The sequence below is a fragment of the Monodelphis domestica genome, chromosome 1 (genome assembly GCF_027887165.1).
Source record: "Monodelphis domestica isolate mMonDom1 chromosome 1, mMonDom1.pri, whole genome shotgun sequence".
Lineage (NCBI taxonomy): Eukaryota > Metazoa > Chordata > Mammalia > Didelphimorphia > Didelphidae > Monodelphis > Monodelphis domestica.
In genome coordinates this window covers 452384741-452398880 of record NC_077227.1, presented here as the reverse complement: position 1 = coordinate 452398880, position 14140 = coordinate 452384741, and the positions used below count along the sequence as shown (strand labels likewise).

The following is a 14140-nucleotide window of genomic DNA, read 5'->3' as shown; positions in this document are numbered from 1 at the left end:
TTATCCTCCTTCCAATTTCATTTTTAAGCACTTGTTTTACTTCTTCATTTCTTCCAAGAACTCTTAGAGACCTTGTGGCAAATCCATCCTTTTTCTTTTTCCTGAGATTCTATTTATAATGATTGCACAGTCATTTTTATCTTTTGAAATGTTATCTTGAGTTTTTTTAACCCATAATATTTTTATACTACCAGTTTCTTCTGTTTATTATAACTTCAATGTCTCTACTAAAGATGGTTGGTGAAAATCTTTCTCTTTGCTTCTTCTTTTGAACTTCTATTGTTGTTATAGTTGCCGTAGTTATTGTCACCCCATTCCTTTGGTACAGGATGCAGAGTAGGAGTGGAGTGTTGATAGTTGTAGCCACATAGAGCTCTCAGTCTTTGACAGAGTAGAATAGTAAAAAAAAAAAAACAAAAAAAAACATAATTTATGATAGTTTCTTGGTCCTCTGCACTCCAACTGTCTTGAACTTGTGCATCTATATCAATGTTTTACTCCTGGATAGAGTGTCAGATCCTAATCTCTTTTTCTTCTACCTTCTCACTAATCTAATTGAGAAAGTTGATCTGAAATCATAGTCTCCAGTATCTGCCCCCAATACAGTCTTAGATTGGGACACTATACCAGGCCAACCATTTTCTCTTTTCTAATCTTAGGAAGCTGTTCTGGACAAGGACCCATTCTCTATCAGAAATATCACTTGTATTAATAGGTTGGTCTAGGCCTAGCACCATCCTCAGCCTTATAAGGGGATTCTACTCTATTCCAAGTCCTATTCCCTCTTATAGTTCTAAACAGAGACATAGGACCTGCTCTTTGAACCAGTCTTAGACTGTGAGACCCCATTGGGATTTTTTAAAATAACTGACAAGGTAGTCTTTTTACCAAAGTACAGCTTTTTCAGTAAAATCAATCCAAAGGTAGTTGGACTCAAGAGGTCCTCCAGAAGAAACCTGTGTTTTCAGAGTTATTATGGGTGTTCAGGGAGGGGTAATATCTCTGGTATGGCGGGCTTGTCGTGCCCTTCTAGGGCAGCTCTCCAGCCACTGACCCTCACCTGACACCCAGCTCTCCCTTGTGGCTCCTAGTAGCTGCTAGCATGCGGCAGCGGCCACACCCTGGGCAACGGCTTCAACAGGCCGGCTAAACCTTGTGAGGGTAGCCATCAGGTCGACGTCGACCCCTGGTGAACCAGGGCTTTGCTCACCCAGCATGTGAAGACTGCTTCAGCAGAACAGGTGGAAGAAACCAACAAGAAGGTTCAACGGCTGAGATGGCGATGCAGCAAGGCACTGTGGAGTGCTTAGGGTGTGATGGAGCACAAAAGACAACATGGCCATCCAATGCAGCTGAGGAAGTCTCCAGGTGTAACGACTTTTCATGCCAATGGGCCCAGGCTTCCAACGCCGAGAGAGTGGGACTGTCTCTGTGCATTGACTTTTCCACTTAAATCTTTATGCACAGGTGTCTTTGTGCACAAAAACGCACAAAGACAATCGTCATCCTCAGTTCGAGAGACAACCAACAACAACAATATTCTCTTTTCAGTGATTTCACGTTCTCCAAGACTTCTTGAAACTCTTAGTAATTTATCTAATGGAAGACCATCATTTTCCAATAAGAAGGCCTCCAATGAATCCTTTTACTCCCATTACTGTCTTCAGGCATGAGAGCAGAAAGGAGAAATTCAGGCAATTGAAAGACTGAAATATTCATTGCCTATACAAGTATATCAGCAATAAGCCCTGAGAATTTAATGCAAATTCATTACATATGGCTAAAAAAAGGATCTAGAAGACTTTGAGTCTATGATGAATGTAACTTTTTGGGTAAGAAAAACTTTTTTTGGTAAAGATACCTTCCCTAGAAATGGGATTAATAGTTATAGAAGGAAATATTTACTTCTTAATGATCAGAGATTTCCTCTATGGCTAATGAATCAAAGATGGAGCTTGTTTATATGATGATATAACAGCAAGGTATGGGAGAAGTTCTCTAGAATGACAGGGGATAAGATCTAACCTATGTGACCATGTCTGACCCCACCCCCACTCCCAAACATTGGCTAGACTACTAGAGAAATAACCTCAGTCATCTGACTTTTATCTCCCTAAAACAACACATCTAGTTAGTGGTTAAGACCTTCCTGATGATTCTACCCACACAACATTTCTCACTCTCATCCGTCAATCATTCTCCTCTCCATTCTTACTGCAATGCAACTAATTAAGCCCCTTTTCACCTATCATATGAATTATTGTAGTAGACTCCTGGTGAGACTCCCAATTTTTCTCTTTCTATTTTACACAATTGTCAAAGTAATCTTTCTTAGAGCAGAGATCATATCACTCCCCCAATTTATTATTATTATTATTAAATTTTATTATTCAGTTTATTAGCTGGGCAATTTTTAGTCTGGCATTGAAGGCCCACTCCCATATGGCTCCAAGCTTTCTTTATAATCTTATTTCACTATAGTAGAAGTGATGATGATGATGATAGCATTTGTATACTACTTTACATAGATTATCTTATCTAATCTTCAAAACAATCCTGTGAAATAAGTGTGATCATTATCACAATTTTATACATGAATAAACTGCAGCCAAAAGAAGTAAAGTTACTTGGCCATTGCTACTCAGTTACTAAATGATTAAAGCAAGATTTGATCCATCATTTATCCGCTATGCCATTTTGCTCTATCTACTTTTTCCATGCTCTCTACATTCTGAACCATTTCCTAATCATAGCTTTGACATTTCTTGTCCATGTGCATTTCCACAGCCTAGCTCTGAAGCCTAGAACATGGTATCTTCTCATTTTTACATATTGAAATACTTTTATCTCCAGTCTCATTTTGGGTTTCACTTTGTTCATGAAGCCTTTGAGTTTCATCTATTCAATGTTCCAGATAAAATGGATAACTAACAGCCTAGAGAATCAAAATGATTTGCCCAAGGTTACCCGAGATAGTAAGCTGCCAAAATGGATAACTAGCTATTCCCTATTTATGGTTTACCTTCATATCTTCACTCATTCTATGTACGTGTCTGTAAAGAATTCCTCTACCCCATTCCTGAAGTATCTGACTATTGAAGCCTCTTGATTCGTTCAAGGATCAATTCAGATGTCATCTTCTCCATGAAACTTTACCTGACTCCCCTGACCTTTTAATAATTGAAAGTGATCTTTCCCCTCCATGTATTTGAAATATCCTTAGGTACTGGAACTATATCATTTTCTATCTTTATATTCCCAGGGCATAGCAAGCACATAGCCTTGATCTCATATAGTGTTTTAAAAAGCATATTGAGTTAAATCAAAACTATGCCATGACTCTGTGTCACATAGCCTCTGATTTTTTACTTCAATTCCACGAAGCTAAAATGGAGACCCAGTAGCCATTCTCTGAACTAAATCATTTCCTTTGGAAGGGTCAGAGTTTCTTCATTTTTCTTCTTCAAGTGGCAATCCCAAGATTACTCCATTCCACCATTAGTATGGAGATGAAGAATAATGGCTACATCACTTTAATACATCATGTCCTTTCATCCTACAGGAGCCAATTCTAGCAGGGAGCTCTCAGAGACTTCTTTAGAACCAGCTGAGACAACTGAAGCAGAGACATTGGGTTGGCAGAAGGACTAAGGAGTAAAAGTGGGAAAGGAAAGAACTGGGATATGGAGGTGATTGTGGAAAGAGCAAGATTCAGAGCCAGGGACATTATACTTATTAGCACACTAGACTGTCTCATGCCTCCCCATTTAGAGCTTAAACCTACTGAATAAAGTGCTTATTCTATGCTAAACACTGCTTCTAGAAAAAGAAATTTAAGACAGAACCTGAACTCAAAGAATTTACATTCTAAGGTGGTAAGACAACACACTAAGGTAAGCCAGAAAGGGGAAAATGGAGATGGGGGATTCAAGACTAGAGAAAGATAAGGTGAGAATTCCTCAGAGCCCAGGGTGATTACAAGCACAGAATCCACATTCACCAATGGGGAGAAGGTAAGCATGCTGGCAGAATAGGCAACATTGTTTAGAGATGTCCAAGAGAGGAAGAAAGAGAATAAAGAGTAAGGGACAACTTGTATACTAAAAGAATATCCAGGGAATAGCAAGTAGGTATAATTGTCTGAAATGGCTGCTATATGAAAGAATAATATGAAATATCCAGAAAGGTAGATGACAGCCCAATTGTGAAAAGCTCTAAATGCCGGTCTAGGGAGCATGAATTTTGTTCTCTATGGAGCCAGTGAAGATTCTTTAGGGAGATAGTGACATAATCAGGATGTTTTAGGAATTTTCTTTTGGCAGCCATATAGGCCAGAGACACATAGAGTGTTTAGGGAAGTCACATACCTTAGATATAAGGGCTTACCAAGAGTTTTTCAGGACTGTTCATCCTCCTTTGGTGTCCACCCGTCACCAAGATCTCATCTGAGGCTCCAAAGAACTCTAGCATAAACAAGGACTATACCCCAGTGAAACCATCTTGGCAGACAACCTAAACTAGACTGAGGGTAACTGACAGGTCTGAAATCTGGCATGTTGTGGGGTAGGGGTGGGGTTTACCCCAGGTATATGAAGACTGCTTCCCAAGCATCAGGGGCAGATAAGAACAATTTGTTCCAAAGGTGGCAGAAGCAGGCACTGTGGAGTGCTTAGAACTTGGTTAGACACTAAAGAAGCCATGACAATCTAACGCATGCTGAACCATCACCAGACATCTTGGCGTTTGTCTTGCTACTGGACTTTGATGACACTGGAAGAGAGAGTATGGCTAATGACTTTATTTATGCACAAGTCACAAAACATCCCCCCCAGTGATGTCCTTTTGATCCTCTTTGAGTATAAAGAACACACCAAGAACAGAGGTGTCACACATAGTCATGAGGCTTATAATGCTCCATAATGTGAACCAGATTAAAATGTAATTGAGAAATACTTAACAAAATAAACAAAAGTACATTAAAATATAGATAATGGTACATTTTAAAACTAAGTCAATATGTAGTCTACAGGAATCCTTATGTATAGATAGATTACTGATCCCACTTTCCATTTGAGTTTGACACACTGATGTAGAGAATAGATTGGAGAGGTGAAAGTTGTGGTGTGTAAGGTAGAAAGAGGAAGGCCATTAGGATATTACAGTAGCACAGATGAGAATAGTTGCCTTTGAGTCCTGGCAGTTTATTGGGTCTAGTGGTATGAGGAAGAGGAAGAGTTGAGACATGTCTCAAAGGTTGTAAACCTGGTCAAAGTGGCCTTTACAGTAGGAATAAACGAATTTGGGGAAAGGAAGGGTTCAGAATAATAGTGAGTTCCATTCTGTTAGGATTCCTTATGAAAGATGTATGGAAGGAAACAGATGAGAATCACAGAGACTGAGAAGACATGGAGGGGCTTTGATCAGCACCAGTGGACACAGAACCTTAATGGATGAGGCCATATGTCATCCAAACCACTAAGTATTGGAATCTCTAAGAGGACAACAAAGGAACAGAAAGGAACAGGGAATATCCTCTGCATTTTACAGACAAGTGCCTTAAAAACCTGAGAGAATAAGTGTCTGTCAAATAAGGATAAAGCCAGACTTTAAGAGGTTCAATAGAGGCCTCTACATTTGATTCAGGGCCCTGTGTTCATCAACCATGGACAGTAGAGAAGAGTTATCTTGAGAGCCCCCTGCCATCTCCTCTTCCTCCTTTCTCTTCCCCATAACCCAACTTTCCCCTGTCCTCTATCCCCATTTGCTCCTACTGAATGATTTCAAAAAGCTTTCCTGTCCCCAAGAAGTCCCCAGGCTCTAGATCTCACCTCAGTTCCTTATACCCTCTTACTGAGATAATAGAAAAACTGAGTCAGAAGACCTGAACTCAAATTTGGTCCTTCTATTTATTATCTCTGGAACCTTGGCCAAGGAACTTTACCTCTCTGGGCCTCAATTTCCTGTACTGTAAAATGAGAAAATTGGACAAATTAGTCTCTATGGTCCCTTACAACTCCATAGTACTTATGTTCTTATGTTCCTTTCCCTTAAGCTCTGATTCCTGAGACTAGAAAATTTAAAGAAGCAGTGAGTGAAAGCATTTAGCACAGTGCCTGGCACATAACAGTGCTTTAAAAAGTCTTCCTTCCTTCCTTCCTTCCTTCCTTCCTTCCTTCCTTCCTTCCTTCCTTCCTTCCTTCCTTCCTTCCTTCCTTCCTTCCTTCCTTCCTTCTTTCCTGCCTGCCTGCCTGCCTTCCTTCCTTCCTTCCTGCCTGCCTGCCTGCCTGCCTGCCTTCCAACATCTGTACATTTTAACAAATCTCCTAGAGTTCTAATTCTTTGACCCCAAAAAACCAATAAGAGACTTTAATGGTAAATTCCAGGTACCATGTTGGGCAGAGATCTGGTAATGTGGGGAGGACTTTTCAGGACTGTGGATAGCCATCTCGTTTATGCACAGAGTCATCTTTGGCCACAGTCTTGGTGGTCTTGTAGGAAACATGCTGCTTCAACTTTTAGGGAACTGAAATCTGATGCTTGGAAAATTCCAGGTCTTTCTAAGAGCTGGAGAGACTCCAGCTTGTTCTCATTCTGACCCAATATCTTTGGAAAATCCAGCGCCCTATCAGTGGAGGGGAAAGGAGAAGAGCAAACAGCCACTCTCTTCATGGTGGTTTTGTTGCTTTTTGAAAAGTTTCTAAGCCAGGAAAGTTTTTCCTGGGCCTGGGTCTTGTTCTTAAGGCACTGAAAAGCATCAGCAGCATGTGTCTCCCCCACAGGGGCTTTCGTCTAGGCCTTTATCCTTAAGAGAAGCCAGTGGCACTTCCTCACATTGTCACCGAGTGCTGCACAAAAGGAGGAGGGGGAGAAAAGACACAATTGATAAGAAAAAAAAGTGAATCCAAACACGGCTTCTTGTTTTCAAGAAGAAGGGCCAACTTTGCCTTTATAGGAAGAGCTTTGAGAGCAGCAGCCCTGGGATTACACGGCCGAGGTTTGTAAAAAAAAAAAATCAATAACTGGCGCTGTTTGGAGAGATGGAAAGAAAGGACAACTAACTAGACCAGATTGTAACAGTTCTGCAAGCAGTCACAATGCTCACCTTACAACGGCGCAGCCCTGCAAATTATTAAATAATAAATCACAGAGGCGAGCAGGCTGGGGTGGACAGAATGCGTTTGACTGCAAAGCAGACTGAGCCCCATGAATTATTCACGTCTCAAGCAAAGATAAAACAAGCAGGGGAGGAATGAGAAGAATTCTTCCAAACAGGTTCCCCTGTACTGAAATCTACCTTTTGATTACTGATACATATTTGGGGATTCAGCCGGTCAAAGCCATGCCAGATCTCAGAAGAAGGAGACGACTGCAGCCCGGCTCAGGGCTCTGGGAAAACCTGGGATTAATAAGGAGCTTCAGAACTAACGCGCCTCTGAAATATCATTTTGCCAGACTGCTGCGCTGTTAGCAATTAAAGGCAGGGCCCGAGCAAGGTGCCGTGCTCCCTGGCTGGAGCTGGGGACGTTTGGCCCTCCTCAGGCAAGGGGCTACAGATGGGGTTGGCACAGCATCAGACTGGGCTCTTCCAGAAAAGAAATTCATCCACTCGATGAGCCTTTTCAGGAATAACCAGTGCAAGCCCAGCAGAAATGCCAGAATAGGGTCTGAGCAGCGTCCCCCAGGGATAGAGGCTGGAAACAAGGACAGGACCCCTGTCTTGGTCCTCTGGTCATAGATTTGGGGTTGGAAGGGGTCTTGAACACCATTTAATCACCTAATCAATCAATGAGCATTTATTAAGCATCTACACTGTGCAAGGTGCTGAGGATACACATAAAAAGAATGAAACAATCCCTATCAGCAAGGGTTTTGCATTCTAATAGGAGAGACAACAAGGACCTTACAAATATATATATATCATAAATATAAAGTGAATAGATACAAATATCTACAAAGTAGATAAATACAAGGAAGTTTGAGAGGGAAAGCACTAGCAGATGTGGCAGGGTTTCAAGCAGAAAATGTTTCAACTGTGGCTTTTTTCTTTTACTCTATCTTCTCTCATAAAACTGACATTAAGTATTGATTCTAATCCCGAAGAACAGTAAGGGTTAGGCAGTGGGTATTAAGTGACGTGCCCAGGGTCACCCAACTAGGAAGTATCTGAGGCAAGATTTGAACCCAGGATCTCCCTTCTCAAGGCCTGGTGCTCTATCCAGAGCCACCGATTGTGCTGACCCTCAAGCTGTGTCTTGACAGAAGAGAGGTACTTATTTTGCAAATAATGAAATTGAGACCCAGACAGACTAAATCACCTACCCCCAGATCACAGAAGTAAATAGTAGATTCAAGATTTGAACCCAGATTCTCCATTTCTAAATACAGTATTCATCTAACTCTGCCATGCTATCTTATACAATTATAAAAAGCACTTCCACTCTAAATTTCTTTTAAAGCTCAGTTCAAACAGCCTACATAAGACCTTTTCTGATTCCCTCCAGTTGTTTTGCTTTGATTCTCCATCCCCACCAAATGATTTTGTGTTATCTTCCATGACACAAGCTAAGTGATTCACACAGAATCAAATAATCCTTATGAACTAGAGGTAAGACTTAAACTCAGGACTTCTTGGCTTCAAGATCAACTTTCTATCCTCTATGTATGACATGTTGCCTCATGTCATGTGAAAAGATGAATACAAGTCTTTAAAGATATTTGATAATCTTGGAGAGAACAGTTCCAGGATTGCAGTGGGATCATAGGAGAAAAAAATTAAGCTTGGACTCCATTTGGACACCAAAAAAATGAAATGTGGCTATGGCACTTTCTTATTCTTAAACTACCCCATCATCACAAAGTCACAGAATCTCAGAGCTAAAAGGGCCTGAGAGACCACTCAATCCAGCCAGCCAATACCTGAACATGAACCCCCTCTCCAGTGCCATCCCCATTGGTCAGCAGTGATAGAATGATGATGGTGATACATGCCAATTTTATGCTACATACTTGTGTTCCCCTAGCAATGCAGCTACGTCCTTGATCTTATCTCATGAGTTGGGGTGGAGGGCACATTGGCTTGGATTGTGAAACCAGATTTTGCATCTGCTGTAGGTTCACCTTTAGGACAGCATAACTTAGGCTCTTGTTTCATTGGTCTATGGTGTGAGTTTTGAGCTGGGTCTTAGGCCAGGACCTGCAGACTAAGAGGAAGACTTCATCTCTCACTCAGAAATCTGCACAAACAACTGGTATCCTTTCCTAAAAGAAAATTCTAGCGCCAGTATTCAGGGTAGGTACCAGAAGGAACAATGATTTAAATCCTAATTTCTACCTGATCCCTCATCAACATGCTGAGAGAAGAAAATTGAGTGCACCAGGCGCAACATTGTGAGGTTAGCAATGTAAAATATCAGTGGATGATCATGGGAACTTAGATTTAGAGCCAGAATGGAGCTTAGAGGGTATCTAGCCTAATTTCATTTTACAGATAAGAAAACTGAGGTTGAGGAGAGCTAAGTGACTTGCCCAAAGTCATATAGATTAGTGATAGAATATTTAAAAATATATTGCTTATTTTTTTAAAGCACATAATAGTTATATAAACTCAACATATCACTTTTAAACTGATTGGAACTTCTTGGAACTTTTTATTTTTTATTCTTAAATTTGCCTCCCTCCCCTTTTTTTACATCATTTTCATTCATAATTCCTCCCCTCACTCAAATTTTTAAAAATACCCTCCCTTGGGAAAAATAAAGTCAAATAAAACAAATTCACATGTTGGTTATGTCTTAAAATGTATGTCTTGTTCTTCATCTCACATTCATCACTTCTCTGTCAGGTTTTGAGTAGAATCCTTCATCATAAGTACTCTGGAGTCACGGGTGGTCACTATGTGGGTCAGAGTTCTTCATTCACAGACATTTTTCTTTACAATGTTGTTGCTCTTGTAGAAATTGTTTTCCTGATTCCATTCATTTCTTTCTGCATCAATTCATACAAGTCTTTCCTTGTGTCTATGAGTTCATTCCTTTTATCATTTTTAATGTGCAATAATTATTTTATTAGTCATCCCATAATTTGTTCAATATTCTATTAATTTCCAATTTTTTCCTAAAACAACAAAAAGTATAACTATAAATATCATTGTGCATATGGATTTTTTCCCTTTGTCTTTAACCAATTAATTACTAGTGCTATTACTGGGTCAAAGGATATGCACAGTTTTATGACTTTTAGATTATAATTCCAAATTGCTCTTCAGAATGAGCTTCAATCTTAGAATCAATATTTGATTCCAAGGCAGAAGAGCTGTAAGGGTTAGGTAACTAGAGTTAAGAGACTTGCCCAGGGTCACACAGTAAGGAAGTGTCTGAGGTCAGATTTGAACTTAGGACCTCCCATCTCTGGGCCTGTTTCCAATAGTCATAACATTAGTGTGTTCGCCCTACTACATCTCCTGCATATGTATGTAAAATGTCAGTTCCCTCTGCATCTTAGATCTGTGATGTCAAACAAAATAGAAACCATTAAGCCATACTTATGGATCTCTATTGATCACTTATTAACTTAGATAACTATATATTAGCATTACCTATATTTTGTTATATTTTATTTTTTGTTAAATTTTTTTCCACTTACATTTTAATCTGACTCGGGTAGTACTTGGCAGTGTTATGGGTCTGTATACTGCCAGTGGACTGAGTGTTTGGCACCACCATCTTGGGCCATATTCTCTCTCCTCTCCAGCAATACTTAACTCCCACTATCACCCCAGGTACATTCTGGGCTGCCCCAGGAGTAAAATATCTGATCACTTGGAGGCACAATATTGTAGACCCAATTCCATTGATTTCACTCCCTGTCCAAGTTGCTTTACACACACCTCTACCCATTCCCAGTCAATGGTTCAGAACCATGCCATTCAGATAGAGTATCTCTTAGGGCTCTCTCCTCCTTCCCAAATACTGATGTCACTGGATGAGAAAGTGCACACTGTTCAAAAGCTTAGAGCAGCAATAGGGAATGTCTTCTGCTTTGAATCCATATATAAGCACCCTAAGTTCTCTCAAATCAAAGCTCACTCATAAGTTGTCTGGACTACAGCATTTGGCTGTCAGGGCTCCCTATATAGGTATATTCTTGCTCACTAACACAAATTCACTTGCTCTGCTATTATTCTTTCTCCATCTTTGTCACATACTGATTCCTACATCAATTCACTTTAACTTTAATACCTGCTCTCAGCCCACATTCCATTCACCACACACTCGATCACACACCCAGAAGCTCGGTCTCCTACTTCCATCCCAAACAAAAATCATTTGCATCAAGAAAATATTTGAGGAACTTTCAGAAGATTTTGAACTGGGAATCAGAGAGCCCATACTTGAACATGACAGTAATACAGTCAGCTCAGCTATTAGTCTAATTTGAATGGATAATAGAGAATACAGTAAGGAGGAATACAAGATAAGACTGAACAGACATGACTCCATATTGCCTGGGCAAGTCATTTAAGTTCTCCAGGCCTTAGTTTCTTCAAATGTAAAACAAAAAAATTATATTAGATGATCTTCTAATATAATGTCCCTTCTACTTCAAAATCTATTATTCAACAGCAGATGCTAAGTTTCTTTTGCTGTAAGTTTCTTTTGATCTCCATGTATAGTCTTTTTGCCTTTCGGGTTGGGGACCTCCCAGAATCTAACAGAGAATACTTTGCCCAGAAATCTTCAATGGCTCCATGTTACCTATATAGAAAAATTCAACCCCTCTGTCTGTCACTCAGGGCCCTCCACAATATGGAGTCACCATATCTGTTCAGTTTTATCTCATGCAACTCTTTGCTACATTTCCTATGATCCATTCAAATTGGACTACTCTGTCCCTGGTAGATGTGTTGTATGGTACCAACTCCATGGCTTTGCTCACATTATTCTCCATCCATCCCTCTCCTCTTTGCTTGACTACCTATCCATCTCTTACCACTTTCCAGACCCCAGCAACGTTCCCACCCATTATCATATGCCCAGTATCCTACACTGAATGTGTTTGTCATATACTATTGTGTATTACACTTATCTATGTTTTGTGGCTCATCTTTCTACAAGGTAATGAACCCCATAAACATAGAGAGCAAGTCTTTTCTTCTGAGGTAAGGACTTGCATTTTCTTTAGCTTGATGGATTTCTACTATGACAATTCCCTAGACTAATTGAAATCTGAAATTTGTATGTAACAGAGTCTTAAAGAATTACCTGGGGGGCAGCTGGGTGGCATAATAGATAGAGCATCAGGCCTAGAGTTGGAAGAATTTGAGTTCCAATCTGGTGTCAGACACTTTCTAGCTGTGTGTCCCTAGGCAAATCATTTTATCTAAATACTTGGCCCTTACCTCTCTTCTGTCTTAGAATTGATACTAAGGCAGACAGTAAAGGTTAAAAAAATGATCTCGGGCACTGAAAGGTTAAGTGACTGATTTGCCCATGATCACACAACTCATAGGTGTCAAAACTGGAATTTGAACTTAGGTAATGGTGGCCATCACTCTACCATAGGTTTTGCTCTTCTAATAATTTTATATTACCTCTGTCTAGTTCAGTTCTCTAGCCATAAGATCCATTCATTAAATATTTGGTAGAAAAATTAATGAATTCAATTAGGATGTTAGTGACATAATAGATGGGAACCCAGGGTAGAGAGGGAAAGGTTGTGTTTTAAAAGGAGACCCAGACAATAGGCAGTACTTAATCCAAAGGCTGGCTAGGCCCTAATATTGGAATGAGATGCCTTAAGAGGTGACAAAGTTTCTTCTCACTGGAGTTCTTCAAGTAAAGTTTGGACAATCAATTTCAAGTGATACCCTAGAAAAGATTCTTATTTAGATAGCCCCTTTGACCCATTCCAGTTCTTAAAATCTATGACTCTATGGTCCCAGATAGTAGCATTTTAGGAGCCCCAAAATGAAAGAACTAACAAAACAATTATAAAAATAAAAATTGGAATTGTTTCATTAGGCTAAATGGTCATCAGAGAGTGTCCCAGCTCCTTATGGATGTGGCACTCAGGATCCTCCTTACTGGCTTTCCTTTTCTCTTCTTCAGAAGGGAAACTCTTGGGAGTTTCTTATGTGTTTTATGTGTCAGTGCTGATAAAGAGTTCATGCCAAAGTCCAGTAGCTTGGCCATTAAAGGGTCCTCTCTCTGTTTATTCTTGATGCTTTGAGCTATGAAATTATCTCCTGCTTCCCCAGAGAGAATGACCAGAGCACATGCCAAGGCACAAAGTACCCCAGTTGTGCAAGTGGCCTGACCCAGCATTCCATCTTCATGTTTCTTTCTTCTCTTATTGTCTGGAGCTGCCATTCTTGCTTTATGAATTAAACCACATCTTACCCAGTTCTAAGAGTATCATCAGCCTCTGCCTTCATCTGTGAAGCTCTCCTCTTAAACAGCATTTAAAAGAAATAACAAGAGAAATCTGGGAGAAAATATATTCCTTCCTTCCTTCCTTCCTTCCTTGCTTCCTTCCTTCCTTCCTTCCTTCCTTCCTTCCTTCCTTCCTTGCTTGCTTCCTTGCTTCCTTCCTTCCTTCCTTGCTTCCTTCCTTCCTTCCTTCCTTCCTTCCTTCCTTCCTTCCTTCCTTCCTTCCTTCCTTTCTGTTTGCCTTAGTTTCCTCATCTGTAAAATGGGCTAGAAAAGGAAATGGCCAACCACTCCAGTATATATATGCCAAGGAAACCCCAAATTGGCTTCCAAAACTTGGACATGACTGAAAAATAACTGAACAACAATTATTGACCAGATTGTGTTTTCTAATGGACATATCATATGATAAATTTGACCTATTTGTATCAATTCTTTGATGTACTAGAAAAGACAGTGACATAGGAATGAGAAGATCTGGGTTCAAATTCTGTCTCTGGCAAACTAGATCAGGCGAATCCTTTTCCTTCTGATATTCAATTCAGATTATTCAATTCAGATATTCAATTCAGATATCTGATATCTCAGATCTGTAGAATAAATGGTGTCAGACAGATGATCTATGAAGTATCTTCTGGCTCTAACAATCTATATATTGCCTTGATAAGTTGAAGTTGAATTGGATACATTAGGAACCTAAAAGATTCAGCAAT

The 14140-nt window shown here is 39.9% G+C and overlaps 1 long non-coding RNA gene across 1 annotated transcript in view; it reads right to left on the bottom strand.

Annotated features, from left to right (window-relative positions):
• Nucleotides 1-6335: 6335 nt before the first annotated feature.
• LOC103097875 (uncharacterized) overlaps nt 6336-14140 on the bottom strand; it is a 27915-nt gene continuing 20110 nt past the window's right edge. The window contains exon 3 of the long non-coding RNA XR_001628654.2: nt 6336-6845. This is a non-coding gene — a long non-coding RNA (uncharacterized LOC103097875). The remainder of the gene's footprint in view (nt 6846-14140) is intronic.